This window comes from Anser cygnoides, chromosome 3 (genome assembly GCF_040182565.1).
Source record: "Anser cygnoides isolate HZ-2024a breed goose chromosome 3, Taihu_goose_T2T_genome, whole genome shotgun sequence".
Lineage (NCBI taxonomy): Eukaryota > Metazoa > Chordata > Aves > Anseriformes > Anatidae > Anser > Anser cygnoides.
The window spans coordinates 7,741,318-7,755,079 of NC_089875.1; the positions used below are offsets into that span (position 1 = coordinate 7,741,318).

At 43.1% G+C, this 13,762-nt stretch overlaps 1 long non-coding RNA gene across 6 annotated transcripts in view; it reads left to right on the forward strand.

Moving 5' to 3' along the window:
* Nucleotides 1-13,762, forward strand: part of LOC106036622 (uncharacterized) — a 52,762-nt gene that overhangs the window by 13,352 nt on the left and 25,648 nt on the right. For 5 of the 6 annotated variants that reach the window (XR_010830023.1, XR_010830018.1, XR_010830022.1 and 2 more), the window contains one exon: nt 8,154-8,297. The exons of the other annotated variant lie outside the window; for it this stretch is intronic. This is a non-coding gene — a long non-coding RNA (uncharacterized lncRNA). The remainder of the gene's footprint in view (nt 1-8,153; nt 8,298-13,762) is intronic. 6 annotated transcript variants of the gene reach the window in all.

Here is a 13,762-nt window from a genome sequence, read left to right on the forward strand (position 1 = left end):
GCCCTGGGACACCTGCGTAGGCTGCATGCACGCCAGGACACAGCCCTCATGTCACCTGGTGCTCTGCCCATCAGCATGCAGATAAGTCTTGGGAACAGCTGTTTTCAATGAGGAGCTGGTGCTGTAAACAGAGCAAACAGCTCCAAAAGTTTCTGGTATTAAGGAAGGTTGAATGCTGATTTCATTTTTATGGGAAGGATTTTGAAGAGGGTCCTGATTGGTAATAATCAGCCACTAAAAACTGATGTGGTAGGGAAGAGGTGGATAAGAAAAGGGTAATGGCACTGCAATAATTCCACGTGGATTAAGGAGAAACCAACATCCAATATAGCACAAAAGAAAATTTGTCAGGATTTGCTTTGGCTAATGCAGGCTTTTATAAACAGGAATACAGCTCACCAGAGACAGGTTAAGCAAATGAAAACAGGCTCAGGAGTTTCTTCTCTATGGCTAAGCGGAAGGTCTGTACCACAACAGGCTGTACCACAAAGGCTGCCTTGCCTTGCCTTGTCTTTTCATGCCGTGCCATACCTTGCATGGCCGTGCTGTGCCTCGTCATGCTGTGCTGTGCCTTGCTGTGCCGTGCCTTTGTGTTTCACCATCTCTCACAGTTTGTACCAGAGGGAGAGGGAAATCAACACAGATGCAGGAGCCTGTAGTACTGCTAGGTATTGCCTAGGAGCTGTGAACATGGGCGTTCTCTCCTGCCCTTCCCAGTCATGCCTGTTGCTTTATGGACCTTATTGTATCTGCCTTTGCCCAGCACCACCTGAGCCTCCTGTGCACCCCGGAGCCATCCAGCCTCCCTGCTCCCCACTGGCCATTGCTGGCACTTCGGGGCAGGTCTGTAATGTCAGCTCTGAGCACTTGCTTCCACTGCCTGCTGTCAAAAGAGCACCTTGGTCGGTTTATGCCTCCAGGACCACTGCCCAGAGCACTGTGGCCACTGTGAGTGTGACAGGCATGAGGAAGGTGTAACAGCTGATTGGAGTTTGGCTTTTCATTTTTATTTTTGTTGGGAAGGATCTGGAGCTTCCTAGGTGAGAGAGTCAGCAGCAAACATGGTGCTTCCGTGGCACCGGAGATGTTGCCAGCAGAGAGAATATGTATGGTGTAGGGGAGCAGGACGTTTACAAACAGAAGGTCAGGAACAGATCTGGAGAAGGTCAGTTGAGTGGTGGTGACTGACGTGATACCCTGTGCAAAGAAATTACGAATCTTGGGTGACTTATGGGCAACCCTTTCACTGGGCTCTCATGGGACCTCGCGTGAGTGGTGTCTCACGGAGCAGTGTCAGAGGGCGCCTTCACTTGTCAGGCACCCTGCTCACAAGGAGATGTTCCAGAAGATAGTGCTGAGGCTTGTTTCCAATGCAGGCAATGGCTGCTTCAGTATTTGCTATTGATGAGGAATAGTAATGATTCTATTTACTTTTTCTTCCTTTTTTTGCCCCCTTTTTGGATGAGAAAACAGAAGAGAGCTCAGTAGGAGGAACTTGTTTTTCAGGGAGCTCACTTCCAAAACTTTTTCCTCAGAGAGGTTTATCCTGTAATTTAAGAGTTTTTGTTTAATTACATTTTAAACTTCCCTCTCTTAATTACTTTTATATTTTTTTATTAACACCTAAATATGCTGCTATTTGGAGCACAAACAGACAGAGATTACAATTAACAGAATAATTACACTCTTTTTGTCAGTGTAACCTCATGGTACAAAAAGTATTACAAATCCATTTTAAAACATATTAAATGTTCGTATTAATGAGGATAATAGAGAACAAGTACCAGCAAACTAAATATTGTTAATGATTTTGAGCTATTAAATTCATTACCATTTCCTTTCATAATAAAGTGGTTACTTGCTAATTAGACCTTTTTTAACTCATCATTATTGAATTCATTACATTGTGTGCAGTTAACCCTTAAAGATCTGCCTGGGTATACAGAAACAATTAAAAAATCATTTCAACAGCATATGAAGCCGATACGCCATTTGCCATCCTGCTTGTATTTTTGACAGTAGCTCCATGTACTTTTCTTCTGGTACATTTTCTTGACACATCATGCCTAGCAGCTTCCTAGCTGTCACAGCAGCTTCGGCAACACGTATGATGGAAACATGCTGTATTCATTTTGTTTAATAGCGTTTAATGTTAAAACTAAAGTAGAACCCACTCGTTTGGCCAGGGAAAAATTATCCATCAGCTCACTAAATGGTTGATGTCAACGAGCTACTCTTCTCTGAGTGAAATCTGCTGAGAGGTGGGATGATTTACCTTTTCCTCCCACAGAGACAGATATACGTGAGCCTAACTGGGTATCCGGTCTTTCTCTGCAGCCCTAGATTGAAATCCAGTCCCTGCTAAAGTCCATGTCAAAATTTCTCTTGGCTTCAAGGCACCCCTGAACTCATGTCCCAGCAGCTCTGAGGTTTTGCACCCCTCCTGGGGAGGGGGCGCAGGCCGCTGCACCCGTGTCTTGTCCCACATGTCCAATTGTGGGAGAGGGCACTCCTGGGGACTGAATCAAAGTGCTGCTTTGCTGCTTTCTCCTCCCTCCAGTTCTCAATCCTTCAAAGGAGTAAGAAAGTTGAGCCTCCATCTCTTAACCTCTTTCTTTTTTCTCATTGCACACTTTTCTTTTTTTTTTTTCCTTTCTCAAAAAAGAAAAAAAAACCCTTTCAAGTTACAGCTATTTAAATAGCACAAAGATGGTTATTCTCCAAATTGCTGGGACCTAATGTGTAGCACTCCAGATCTTGCCTGGTCGTGGCATGGCAATGCGGAAGGAGTGGGGTAATGATCTCTGAGTGGCAAACTCCATTTTTGGAGCAGCCCTGCCATTGCAGAACTGGCTGTTGCAGTGCTGGCCGCTTCAGCGTGCATTGCTCAGGTTATTCGCATTGAGCAATGCCACCAAGGAATAATTTTACATGAGTAGGAAAGGCTTCGTGACACTTATTGCTACTGTACTTGATGACTGGAAGCTGGGCTGATGGATACCCTGCAAATCCAATAGATAACCGATTAGATATGCGTGTACTGTACGGCTCCGGAGAAATGCCGCCAAGCCATTATTCAGATCAGGCCGTCCTCCTCCTGCCAATCCAAAGCCATGTCTTTGCATACGTGAGATACGAGGGTACAGCTGTGGGCCCGCCGGTGGGCCAGCCGCAGCCCAGCGCTCCGCCTGGCTCAGGCAGTGCAGCTGCACTGCAATATATAATAACAATAACACTACGTATTTGTAACCTCTGTTTTATTTAAAACCAGGTCCCTTTCACCTGTAAATAGCTAGGGTATAAATGTGCCTCACCAATCACATTGGACTATTGTATTATACAGTCTATTGAATGTTTTTGGCAGGCATGAGCCCCTGTGCTACTGTGTCCTTATTTTATTATTGTTTTGAGGGTAGAGCTGTGTGATTATCCATTCTTGCTTCAGGCATAGCAAGCCATCTGGAATGCTTATTAAACCCACAGGCAGATCAGAAGGATATAACTCTGGTGATGTACATGTACATGGGCTGTACTACATCATCAGAGCATTGCTCCTCTGATGATGTAGTACACATTAGTGGGCCTAGATAATGGATTAGAACTAGCAGAGTGAAAGTTAGACTTTTTGAAGGATGGATACAGTAGTTTTTTTTCTCCCTCTGGATAACTGCTGGCATAGGATGTGGAAAGGAAAATTTAAAAGTAAGACAAGGAAGCTTCAAAATTTGTCAGTGCTCAGGTTGTCAACATGGAGGGACAAGTAGTGGTCGAGAGGCTTAAGGAGACAGCTTTTAAACCCTGAATTGTTGCAAAAAGGTGATATGTACCTCCCTGCCAGCATGAAAAGGGCCATAGAACATGTCCAGAAATAATGCCAGTTTTCAAATCCTCCTTTGGTTGGTCATCACTGAGTGGATTTTTGGTAGGACTTTGGCTTTTCATCGTACTTCTGTACAACATCAAAAAAAATGACACTATGTTATGACACATAGCTAGTTTTTCAGCGGTTTCCAAATTTATGCTCATCACATATTTGCAAGTACTATTTAGAAATAAGCTTTTCAAATGAACGAAGAATCTGATCAGCTTTCAGACTAGCCATGTGTCTTCTCTTCTAAGTACGAAATAAAAGCAACATCAGTAAAAAAGAAAATCTATCTGGGCCTACGTATGTGGTGTAGGTGAATAAAGGAGTAACTATTTGCATGTCTGTGGAGTTCTAAATATAATTTCTATTTCTCTTTGTTCAACCCTTCTTGCAACAGTTTTTAGAGGTAGCTGATATTTGTCTAATCATGGAAAGGTGTTTCGTGTCTAAACAAAACCTTTTCCTGTGGAAGCTGGAAAGGTTCATAAAAGTTGGGTCATTCAGTCAGGAAACTGAAACAGTGCTATGCAATTTAGATAACAAATTGCACACTTTAAATATCAAACTGTAAATATCAAGTACTCAAAAGAATATTGAAATTTTTGAGCAATTCCAAAGAGTAACATCTGTGTGTCCAGAACTTTCAAAGAGGAACTGTATATAGTGAACATATGCTCTAAAAATCACTGCAGCGAAGTAAGGCAAGTGCCTGTTTTAACAAAGGCAAATAGCAAGCATGTAAAGGTATGGCTCACATTAACGCTTGGATTGATGGATGTCTTAGTTTCAGCCACTTTTGTCAACATCCTAAATGTGGGCTGTGTCCCTCTGCATGTCTCAGCAAAGTGTGCAGTGTGTGTAGATGCACATTCCTCAAACAACAACATATTAGTTTAGGTGCAGAATGGCAGTACCACCGCAGCAGTAGCCTAATTGGTTTGCCAAAATCTTTACTTTAGGGGAACTGTATAGCTTTCTATTTTGGTGGTGACCAGACTATCCTGGAGGTTTAAGGGAGGAGAGCTACTAAAAATTGCCAGTTGTAAGAGATGTGTTCATATTACATAACTGTAAACTGAGTTTCCCTCTTTATTTTGAGTTTTGAGATTTTGAGGTTTTTCTTAGTACACATGGCTGAACCCCAGTTGTGACCGTCTTGTGCTTCTCTTTACCTGGGCTTGATGGACACTAGGAGAGTTTGCTCTCTCTTTCTCAGCAAGTGTCTGGAGAAGTTCCTGTTACATTCCGATGAATAGAATAGAAAGAAACTTGGAAAGTTCTTGCCTCCCACTGCAGATCTGACTTTGCTTTTTTGGATAGCCCATGTTAGTATAGCTCCTAGGTAGAAAAATTGGCAGGAATTTGTTGCATGTGTGTTGATTTCCAGGTTTGTATCTTTCTTAGCAAAGCATCCAACTTCTGCCCTTTTTCCAGCCTTCCTTCTCTCCTTCCCCTAGGTACCTTATCATATTTCCACTCCCAAGTGCACCTCTCCCTCTCTCCCCCATGAAGTGCTCTCTCACCTCTGGAGTTTGTTTTCTTGCAACCCACTGCAGGGCTGTTGCCTTCCTCTAGCAAAGTCTGCTCTGTCCCCTGCTAATCTGCCTGTGCCAGTTTGTTTCTTTCCCTGCTACCAGTTGGTCCCCAGCTCCAGCTCGCTGGGGAAGGAGATGACAAACTGTCACTTTCTCAAACACCATTTCCTCCACCAACTACTCTTAAAGAGGCAGCAGGATAAATGAAATTCAGCATTCGAAGGCTCAACTCCTCCAGAAAATATTCCACCCACAAGTGGGGAGCTTCAAAATCCATTCCTAGCAGTTAATGCTCCATCCTAAATGACATAGCTTTTCAGTAGTGACATGTGCATTGATCTGCATTACAAAAATAAGAGAAATAGCACTTCTTTTCAGCAGCAGATAATTACCAGCATACATCAGGTTCCCCCCTGCTGATACCCACAGGGTGGAGGGGATGGGAGTGGGCATTAGGTGGAGAGGATGCGGCCAGTTTACATGCTCAGCCACATAAATAATATTGATTGGAATTTGTGTAGAGCCCCAGCGACACCCCTTCTAGCTGGTTTCATTAGCCACAGGGGTACATTCGCTACAGTTACGTGATTTCACCCCAATCATGTCTTCCACACAAAGGTGCTAGTTAGGCTATGAGCAGAAGCAAGCTGGGAGCTGAGAGGTTCTTCAGCTCTTATTGGAAAAGATTGGAGCCAGGTGGCCATGGCCCTAGTGGAAGAGCTGGATGAATTATGGGACCGACACATGAGAAACCTTCCCACCCTCCCTCTCTGGAGGGGGGTGCAGGCATCCCAGGGTGAGTGCAAAGCCACGCCCCTTTCACTGCCAGTGCTATGCAGACAAATAGTTTGGAGGCTTAGGAGCCAGGGGAGGTCATTCCCAATCAGCTAATTACAGATTTTTGTAGGCTACATGCACCATCAGGGCGAGGGTCTGCATTAAGTGCTCATATGGTCCCCCTCTCCAGGTCTAAGTGCGCAGCTGCTGCCCAGCACAGGTGAATTCAGATGTGCAGAAACTTCTGAGCTCCTCTGCAATGCATCCCCCTCAGGCAAAAGCCACTTCCAGTTTCTGTGAGGGAAGGGGTGCCACTCACCGGCTGCCAAATGCTCTGACAGGGGAAGGGCCTTTACTCAGCTCACCTCTCTCTGGGGCAGATGTGTACAGAATCAGCTCTCAGTTGTCATTTTCAGGCTGAACCATCAGTACACAAAAACTTCATTTTCACAGGAGTGCTGGAAAAACTGCAACAAGTAGGGAGAGGGGCTGCGTATGTGGGACTTTCCCATTTCTCACTTCATAGTCTGTCATTCTTTAGAGGCAAATAAAGCCCACTGGCAGTGGGACTCAAAGTGCTCTCTGGGTCTAAGCATGCTTCAGTGTGTTAGATCAGCTGAATTTCCTCTCATCAGTGAATGCAATCTGCCGTGAGAAAGTTTTACTGTCTCTGAGTCCTTATGAAAACATTCTTAGATAATTGAGCCATTCCCAAACAATTAAGATAACCAGATGTGTCTGTTATTTGTAATTACCTGAACATGAATTCTTTCTTCAAGAACAGTTCCATTTTTGAGCTTTTTGAATTACTCTAGATAATGGATAGGAAGATTAACGCCTCTGAAAAGTAATCTGTGATATGTACCTAGTGCATCTCATTCTGATGCAAAATCAACTCCCAAAATTGAGTGCTTTGGCTGAAACAATATATGAAATAAACTTTCAAGTTCTGCTGTAGTTGTGGTCTGCAGTGCCCTTGCAGGTGAAACCATGGGGTGAACTTCAGGGTTTAAAGTCTACGAATGACCCATGAATTAGATGCTAAAATGATCACTTCAAGCAGGGAAAATTGCTGAAGGCTTGAAAATGGTTTCACAAACCACTTTGTTAAGCAGCACAGTTTGAATAAAAGGGCTTTTGCACATGCTGCATTTGCTCCTAGAGCTTCTGCAACATTTTCGTTTTACAAAGCACCCAGCTTTCACTGCATCACAGCACAAGAGGCAAAGGAGCTCAAAGGATTCCGGATACATTCACAGTTTAAGAAATACATCTCTACATTTAGTCACGTTTTCTTCTGGTGCTTCAGCGTTAAGTACCCTCAAAATTGTCATTTTTAGGGCAGTAGCCATGACTTTTTGGTGCAAAACATTTCTTTGAAATATCCCCCCCTCCCCACTTCATCAAACAGAACTTCAATCAGAACTGGCTTTTCACTCCCGGTGCTGGGGATACATTTGTCCATCCTGTTTCCAAGAATTCTCTTTCTTGGCTGCTTGCTCCCTGATGGGTTTCCCTTCTGCTCTGCCCTTCAGACTGTCCTGCAGACAAGTGTTTCACCTAGATGTTCCCACTTCTCCCCTCTTTGATGAGCTGTTTGGTGACAGCTCCCTAAATTCAGCCCCTTGGTCCCCTGAGGGACTGAGTCAGTAGTCCTTTCTGCATCAAGGGTTGTAGCTCGCTCATTATTCCTAAATTAGTACCACTACATCTCACAGTCCTTTGCTGAGGTTTACTTTGGTGACTTCTGCTAAATCCCTTCTTCTTGTCCTTGTCCAAGCACTGTCTCCAACTCCAGGCAAAGAGGAGCACTGTTGCAGCTCAGGGCAAAGTTATGTTCACTGACTCCTTCATTCTCTACAGTGCCGTATACATACCATGCCGTATACATACCATGATCCCTTTCCAACTATACAGTAAGCTCATACAACTCACTGGTCCAGCAGAATATCCAGACCTGTATTCTTTTCCAGGTTATATTTCCACTGGGTTAATGAGTTGCTTTGGCTCCTGGTATGGGTAAGGAAGTGCCCAGGCCTGCAAAAGGGAGGAAGAAAGTCCAAGAACCATGCTTTGGAGATGCTGATGAGGACAAAGATGTCTTGGTAGGGCTAAAGGTAAGCAGCCATGCTAACAGATCTCCTTAGGTGTGTTGTGTAATTTTTTTCTTTGCCTCTAAAACCAAACTTTTAAATTTGTATTTCTTTCTCTCTCTTTTTTAACAACTGTCAGCTCTACCACTCTGCTCAATATTTTTCCCAGCTAACTTGCGATTTTTCAACATACTGTGGAAGTTCTATATCCTATTACTCATCACAGCTATTATCCTCATCTTTGGTACATATCTTACTGCTCATGTTTTTATCATCTGCTACCTGGGCACTGTAAATAGGAAGGTAGGATGCATCCAAGTACCACGTCTCTTCCCTTCTTTTCCTCTCCTGCTTACACTGCTTTTACCATTCAAGTTGATGGCTTCATCGTTGTGTTCTGTCCTTAAAACTTCCCCTTCTTCTGTATATTTGCTTGTGCTTATTATTTGGTGGTAATACCAGTGGTGACAATGTCACCTCCAATTGTTCCAAGAATTTCTTTTGGAAAAAAAAAAAAAAGGAAAGAAAAATTCTCGCCTGGTGCTCTACCAACACTTGGTGACTGGTGAGTTCAGTGTAGGTGTTTTTCTTTTTTTTTTCCTTGAAGCTCATTCAAACCTTCTCTCTTGCTCTTGACAATTTTGCCCTGGGCACTGTTACCTTTGTTGTCCCAAAGGAATATCCTTGGATCTGTTAGTCATGTATGTATCAACTGAGACTTCTGTCACGATTTCCCAGCCTGCCGAGGGCTTAAAAATCACAGCATTGACTTGGCACTGAAAATAGGTGGGCCTTAAAGATGGGGAGGAAGACTAGTGAAAAATGCTTATTTTTTTTACTCCTGCTAACTAGTTAGAAGGTCTACTCAGCCTGAGCTAAGCTTCATCCACTCTATTGGGTACAGCGAGTTATGACAACTTTGCCCAGGTATGAAGAGTACATGGTAGAATACATAGTCATTAAAAAGCGACCTCGTTTGTCCCCCCAAAAGTGAAAGGCATCATTTTATTGGTACTTGGGATGAACTGGTGTTTTCAGGTAGGCCCGAACACTTTTCATCCTTGGCAAATGTAAAGGAGGATTTCTGATAAAGGGAGGCACTTCCCTGCTGGTTTCTTCCCCAGGTTCCTTCAGGCTGGATTCTCCTGAATCAGACATCCTTTTTAGGTCCATGGGAGTATTCCTCATCTGGATGGCCAAAAAGCACATTGGTAGCAAAGGGCATTAAGGAATTGGGCATATTTTCCAAGAGCCCCGTGTTTTATTGCATCCTTGTCTCCTGGCTTCCTGCGGCTTTCCCAGGTCTGTTTGACTCCCGTCTCTCCAAGTCCCATCTGTGCTTTAATAAAAATGCTTTAAAGCGTTTCTCAGAGCCCACAGTACCACAAGTTACTGGTGTCATTGACTGTCTGCTTGTTAGGTAGCCAGGCCTAAATTTATCAGAGCAGTGAATGCATTCTGTAGTACGGGAAGTAGCGTGCACCTTTCTTTTGTATGGTCATTTTGTTGGGTAGCCTGTAGGTTCATGTGTCAATCTTTTGAGCTGAAGTACGTACTGATAGGATAAGGAGGAGTCTTTTTTTTGAGCAAACCGTGTGCTTAAGTTTACTTTCTGGTGAACTAAGACTTTACAAAGATTGGCTTAGGAATTCAGGAGTGGCTCGAAGACCTATAATGAAATAGAGAATTACAAGAAAGGATTTAATGTTAATAGCATTGTGTGTGAGAGTGAGAGGGAAAAGTCTGAAGTCTAGTCACATGGAACCAAAATACAAGAGAAGGGAGCCAGAGTTACAAGATAATTGTGCTAGGCTAAAAAGGTTGCAACAAAATGCAATGAAGAAAAAAAAAAAAAGGCAAGACAAAAGCATGAAGCACAAAGCAGGCTACCAGTCAAGTGTTTGTTCGGATTGCTTATACTTGGTACTGGTGCAAGAATGAAGTGTAAAGGGGAAGGAAAGGAAATCAGTATTGGGAGCTGAAAATTATTTATGTAACTACTAGAGTTGCTTTTCTTCCCCTTTCTTGGAGTTTTTGTTATAATCTGTGACTGGGTTTATTTCCCAAGGGTTTCTAAGCACCTCTTTGTACTAATGATAAATCAGACATTGTAGCACTACGGTGAGTAATGCAAAAGGTGTGGCTCGAGGTGCCTAGAAAAGCAAATCCAAGGAATACAGATCTGTATCAAAATCTAAATGTTTTGTCAGATGCAAGCTGGTCTCAGGAAATTCAGTCCTCCCAAGAGTGCTTCTAGAGAAGCACTAGGGGGTTTGGAAGGGCTCTGAAAACTGCTTCAGACCTGGGGCTTTCCATTGCCAGGTAACTCCAGTCCTGCAGACTGCTCATGCAGCGTTTTCCCTTTCTCTGCCCGACAGTCCCCACAGATATAAAATGGTAGTTTACAGACCCTAGCTTATAAATGCATGTTGCAATTAACTGCCTGTTATTTCCAAATGTGTAGAGGCATGAGCGGGAGAGGCACAGCAGGGCTGAGCCAGGGGTGGCTGAGGACAGTTCTGGCAGCGGGGGGTACTGCTGAGACCCTGCACAAACAGTATTCAGACCTGTTTACCCAGCCTGCCCTCATCACAAATCTTGTATTTCTAAATGAATATTTTAAGCGAAGGGAATTGTGTAGATTGTTAGAGTAGCTTATTAGGTTTTAAAAATTCATGTTTTCTAAATTCCCAGTATTATTTTCCCTTTGCTTTAAAGGAAAAAAAAGGGGAGGGGGATCTATTTTCAATAAGGGCTTAATTGTCTCATTTGGAAAGTGCTCTGAGTTGAAACTCCCCTCTCCACAACGCTACCTGAGTACTTCACAATTTTCTTCTTTTGAAGTGTCTGTTTTACAGTTTGTCTCACTTTCAAGCTGTTAGCTAGAACTGGACATTTACAGCCAGATGGAGGCATTTAAACTAAGTATCATGCTATGGACGTGTCAGGCTCCAATATTCATTAGGGGCTGTGCTGATGCTAAACACTCCTGACCATCAAAATGAAGCTAAGGGCAAGGCTCTGCTCATGCCACTTCAGCCATCTAAAAGCTAAGCTGCTTCTTTAATCACTATGACATTGCCAAAGGGAGATCTATCAAAGAGAAATCTATCTATCTCACCAATCTTAGGCATTTTTGGACAGGACAAGTCTCCCTCTGGGATTGCCCAGCACATACTGTTAATGATGGGCTTAGACTGGATGCCTTCTTTACTCAGCTCAAGCCATGTGAGAAGATGCCCAAGCCACAGAGGTTAGATCTCCAGCTGTTGGCTTAGTGCGTTACATTGGCTGAACTGGTCTCAAATTTCAAGAAACAGAGTCTGGAAGAAAGATGGGAGTCAAATGAGCAGAGGCTGTGTGAAAGTGCCCAAAGTGAAGGTTAAGAACACTTGCTCTGAATTGCTAAGCTCATTCAGAAAGCTATCTAATTTGGAATAAAAATCCTTTGTGCTGAGACATACACATGTTGACTATGAGATGGGCAGCTGCTGCACAAGGCAATCATATTTTTAACGTACTCTGAATTTTAGAATAAGAGTTTCTCAACTCATAAAAAAGTTGCAACAAAAATATACCCCTTTTATTTTTAAAACAAGGGCTCACTGCATGTGACTGCTTGCATTATATCGCACTATACTATACGAGCTAAAGCAAAGGGCATTAACATTACCCTATTAAATGTAGGCCTGCAAGTCAGATGAGCATATTTCACTGAATTTCGCATTGCATCTTCCTAATGACCTTACCTCTCTATCTGGGAGATGCCTGGACAAAGAGCAACATTTTTTTTTTCTTTAAGTTTCTGGAGAAACATATATATCCATCATTAAAAAATATGCTTTACCTGGAGTATTTTTGGATACAGAAATTTGGTCTTCTATCCTATTTTATTAACTGTCTTGAAGCATAGTTTTGGTGTACACTTAGTGGCTTTTAATGATATGGCAAATGGGGCCATAGGTGGTAAGGACAGCCATCTGAATCCGGCAGAGTTTTACAGTAAGGGACAATAATGAATGTGAGTGATAAATCAATTAAATGACAGATAATTCACCTGCTCACCAAAAACTCAAAAGCCACTCCGTTGGAGCTGCTGTAAGTCCATGACAGAGTCGATGCCCTGGAAACACCGTGTTGTGCAGGCACACAAAAATACCAGCAGTGGAAGATAATTCAGGAGATTAAAACCCCTCTGCTGTTACTATCAGTACTCAGGTACGTTGCAGAAATACCCCTTCTCATGCTGCTTAAAAACTGTCCAGAACACACAAAAATAATCCGAGTGTCTGTTAAAAGGGAGAAAATAACGTGTGGTAGAGAAAGATGAAGGATGTGCATAAAAATACAGTGAAGATGCTTCTGATTGAAATGTGAAATACGACTTCTTTTTATTTTTGATGCTGCAAAGTGCAGTATTTGCAGCGGCGGCAAGGCTGTGAGAGTGTTGTTTTTCTATTAAGGGTAAATAAAATGAGGGTAAAATTTTTAAGTTGAGGAATTCTCTGCTGCTAGAAGGCAAATTACTACATGCGCTACTACAAAAGAGCAGGGGTAAACAATACAATATGCTGTGAATTGCAGATGCATGTGCAGTAATGCCGTGAATACATTAACTTCCCGCTTTGTCAAGGCAAATGACAACGGCTGACTGAAATTCAGAAAGGAGCTACTGTCACCGTGACGCTCGCCCGGGCAAAGTCACATCACTCCTAATAACAAAGTCTATTCTGTTTACATCTGACATGGTGATCGAGAGGCTCTCGTTTGGGGAGTTTTATTTATTTTGACCCAGGGAAGTCCACCGAGCTGCTCAATCAGGTTCCACCTCCTGCCACAGCAATTAGACAAACTCATCCACACTGTGGCTGAAGGATTCATCAGTAGGACTGAATTTTCTGCACCTCCCTTTCCTGCTAACTTTTTTTTCTTCCTGGCATACTTCCCTGTAGAAAGAGCAAAAGGAAAATCGTGAGGAAAAGTTATTCCATAGGGGCACTAAGTCACGAAGTCTGGAGTTTGGTGCCTACAACTGTGCACCAAGCTGTGCAGAAAAGGGATGGCGCAGCCCCAAATTACTCATTCCTTGTGCTGTGCGTGGCCCCAGGAAAACCCTTGGAAGGCTAGATCAGTCGATTTAGTCTATGTCCCAGTTTGATTAAGGTAGGTCTGCATGGGACTTACCCTGTACTGAAGATGTCCAAGGCAGGAAGGTAAACATCCCATTGTACTGGGTTTGATGAAAGAAAATCCTGGAAAATGTTAAACGTGTCTAAGAAAACTGCCAGAGGCAGATTATAGGTCTGAATTAAAATGCAGACGAGATTCATTAAATTGTTGACCCTGCCCCCTCCAAAAAAAAGTCAGGTTGCCATCTTAAATTGACAGCATTAGAGACAAATTATGTGCACTGATTAATAAGTGTGGGCTAAATGATGGCTTGGGGAGGGGGTGGAGTGCAATGGGAATGGGAGCGAGGGCAGGAGCGG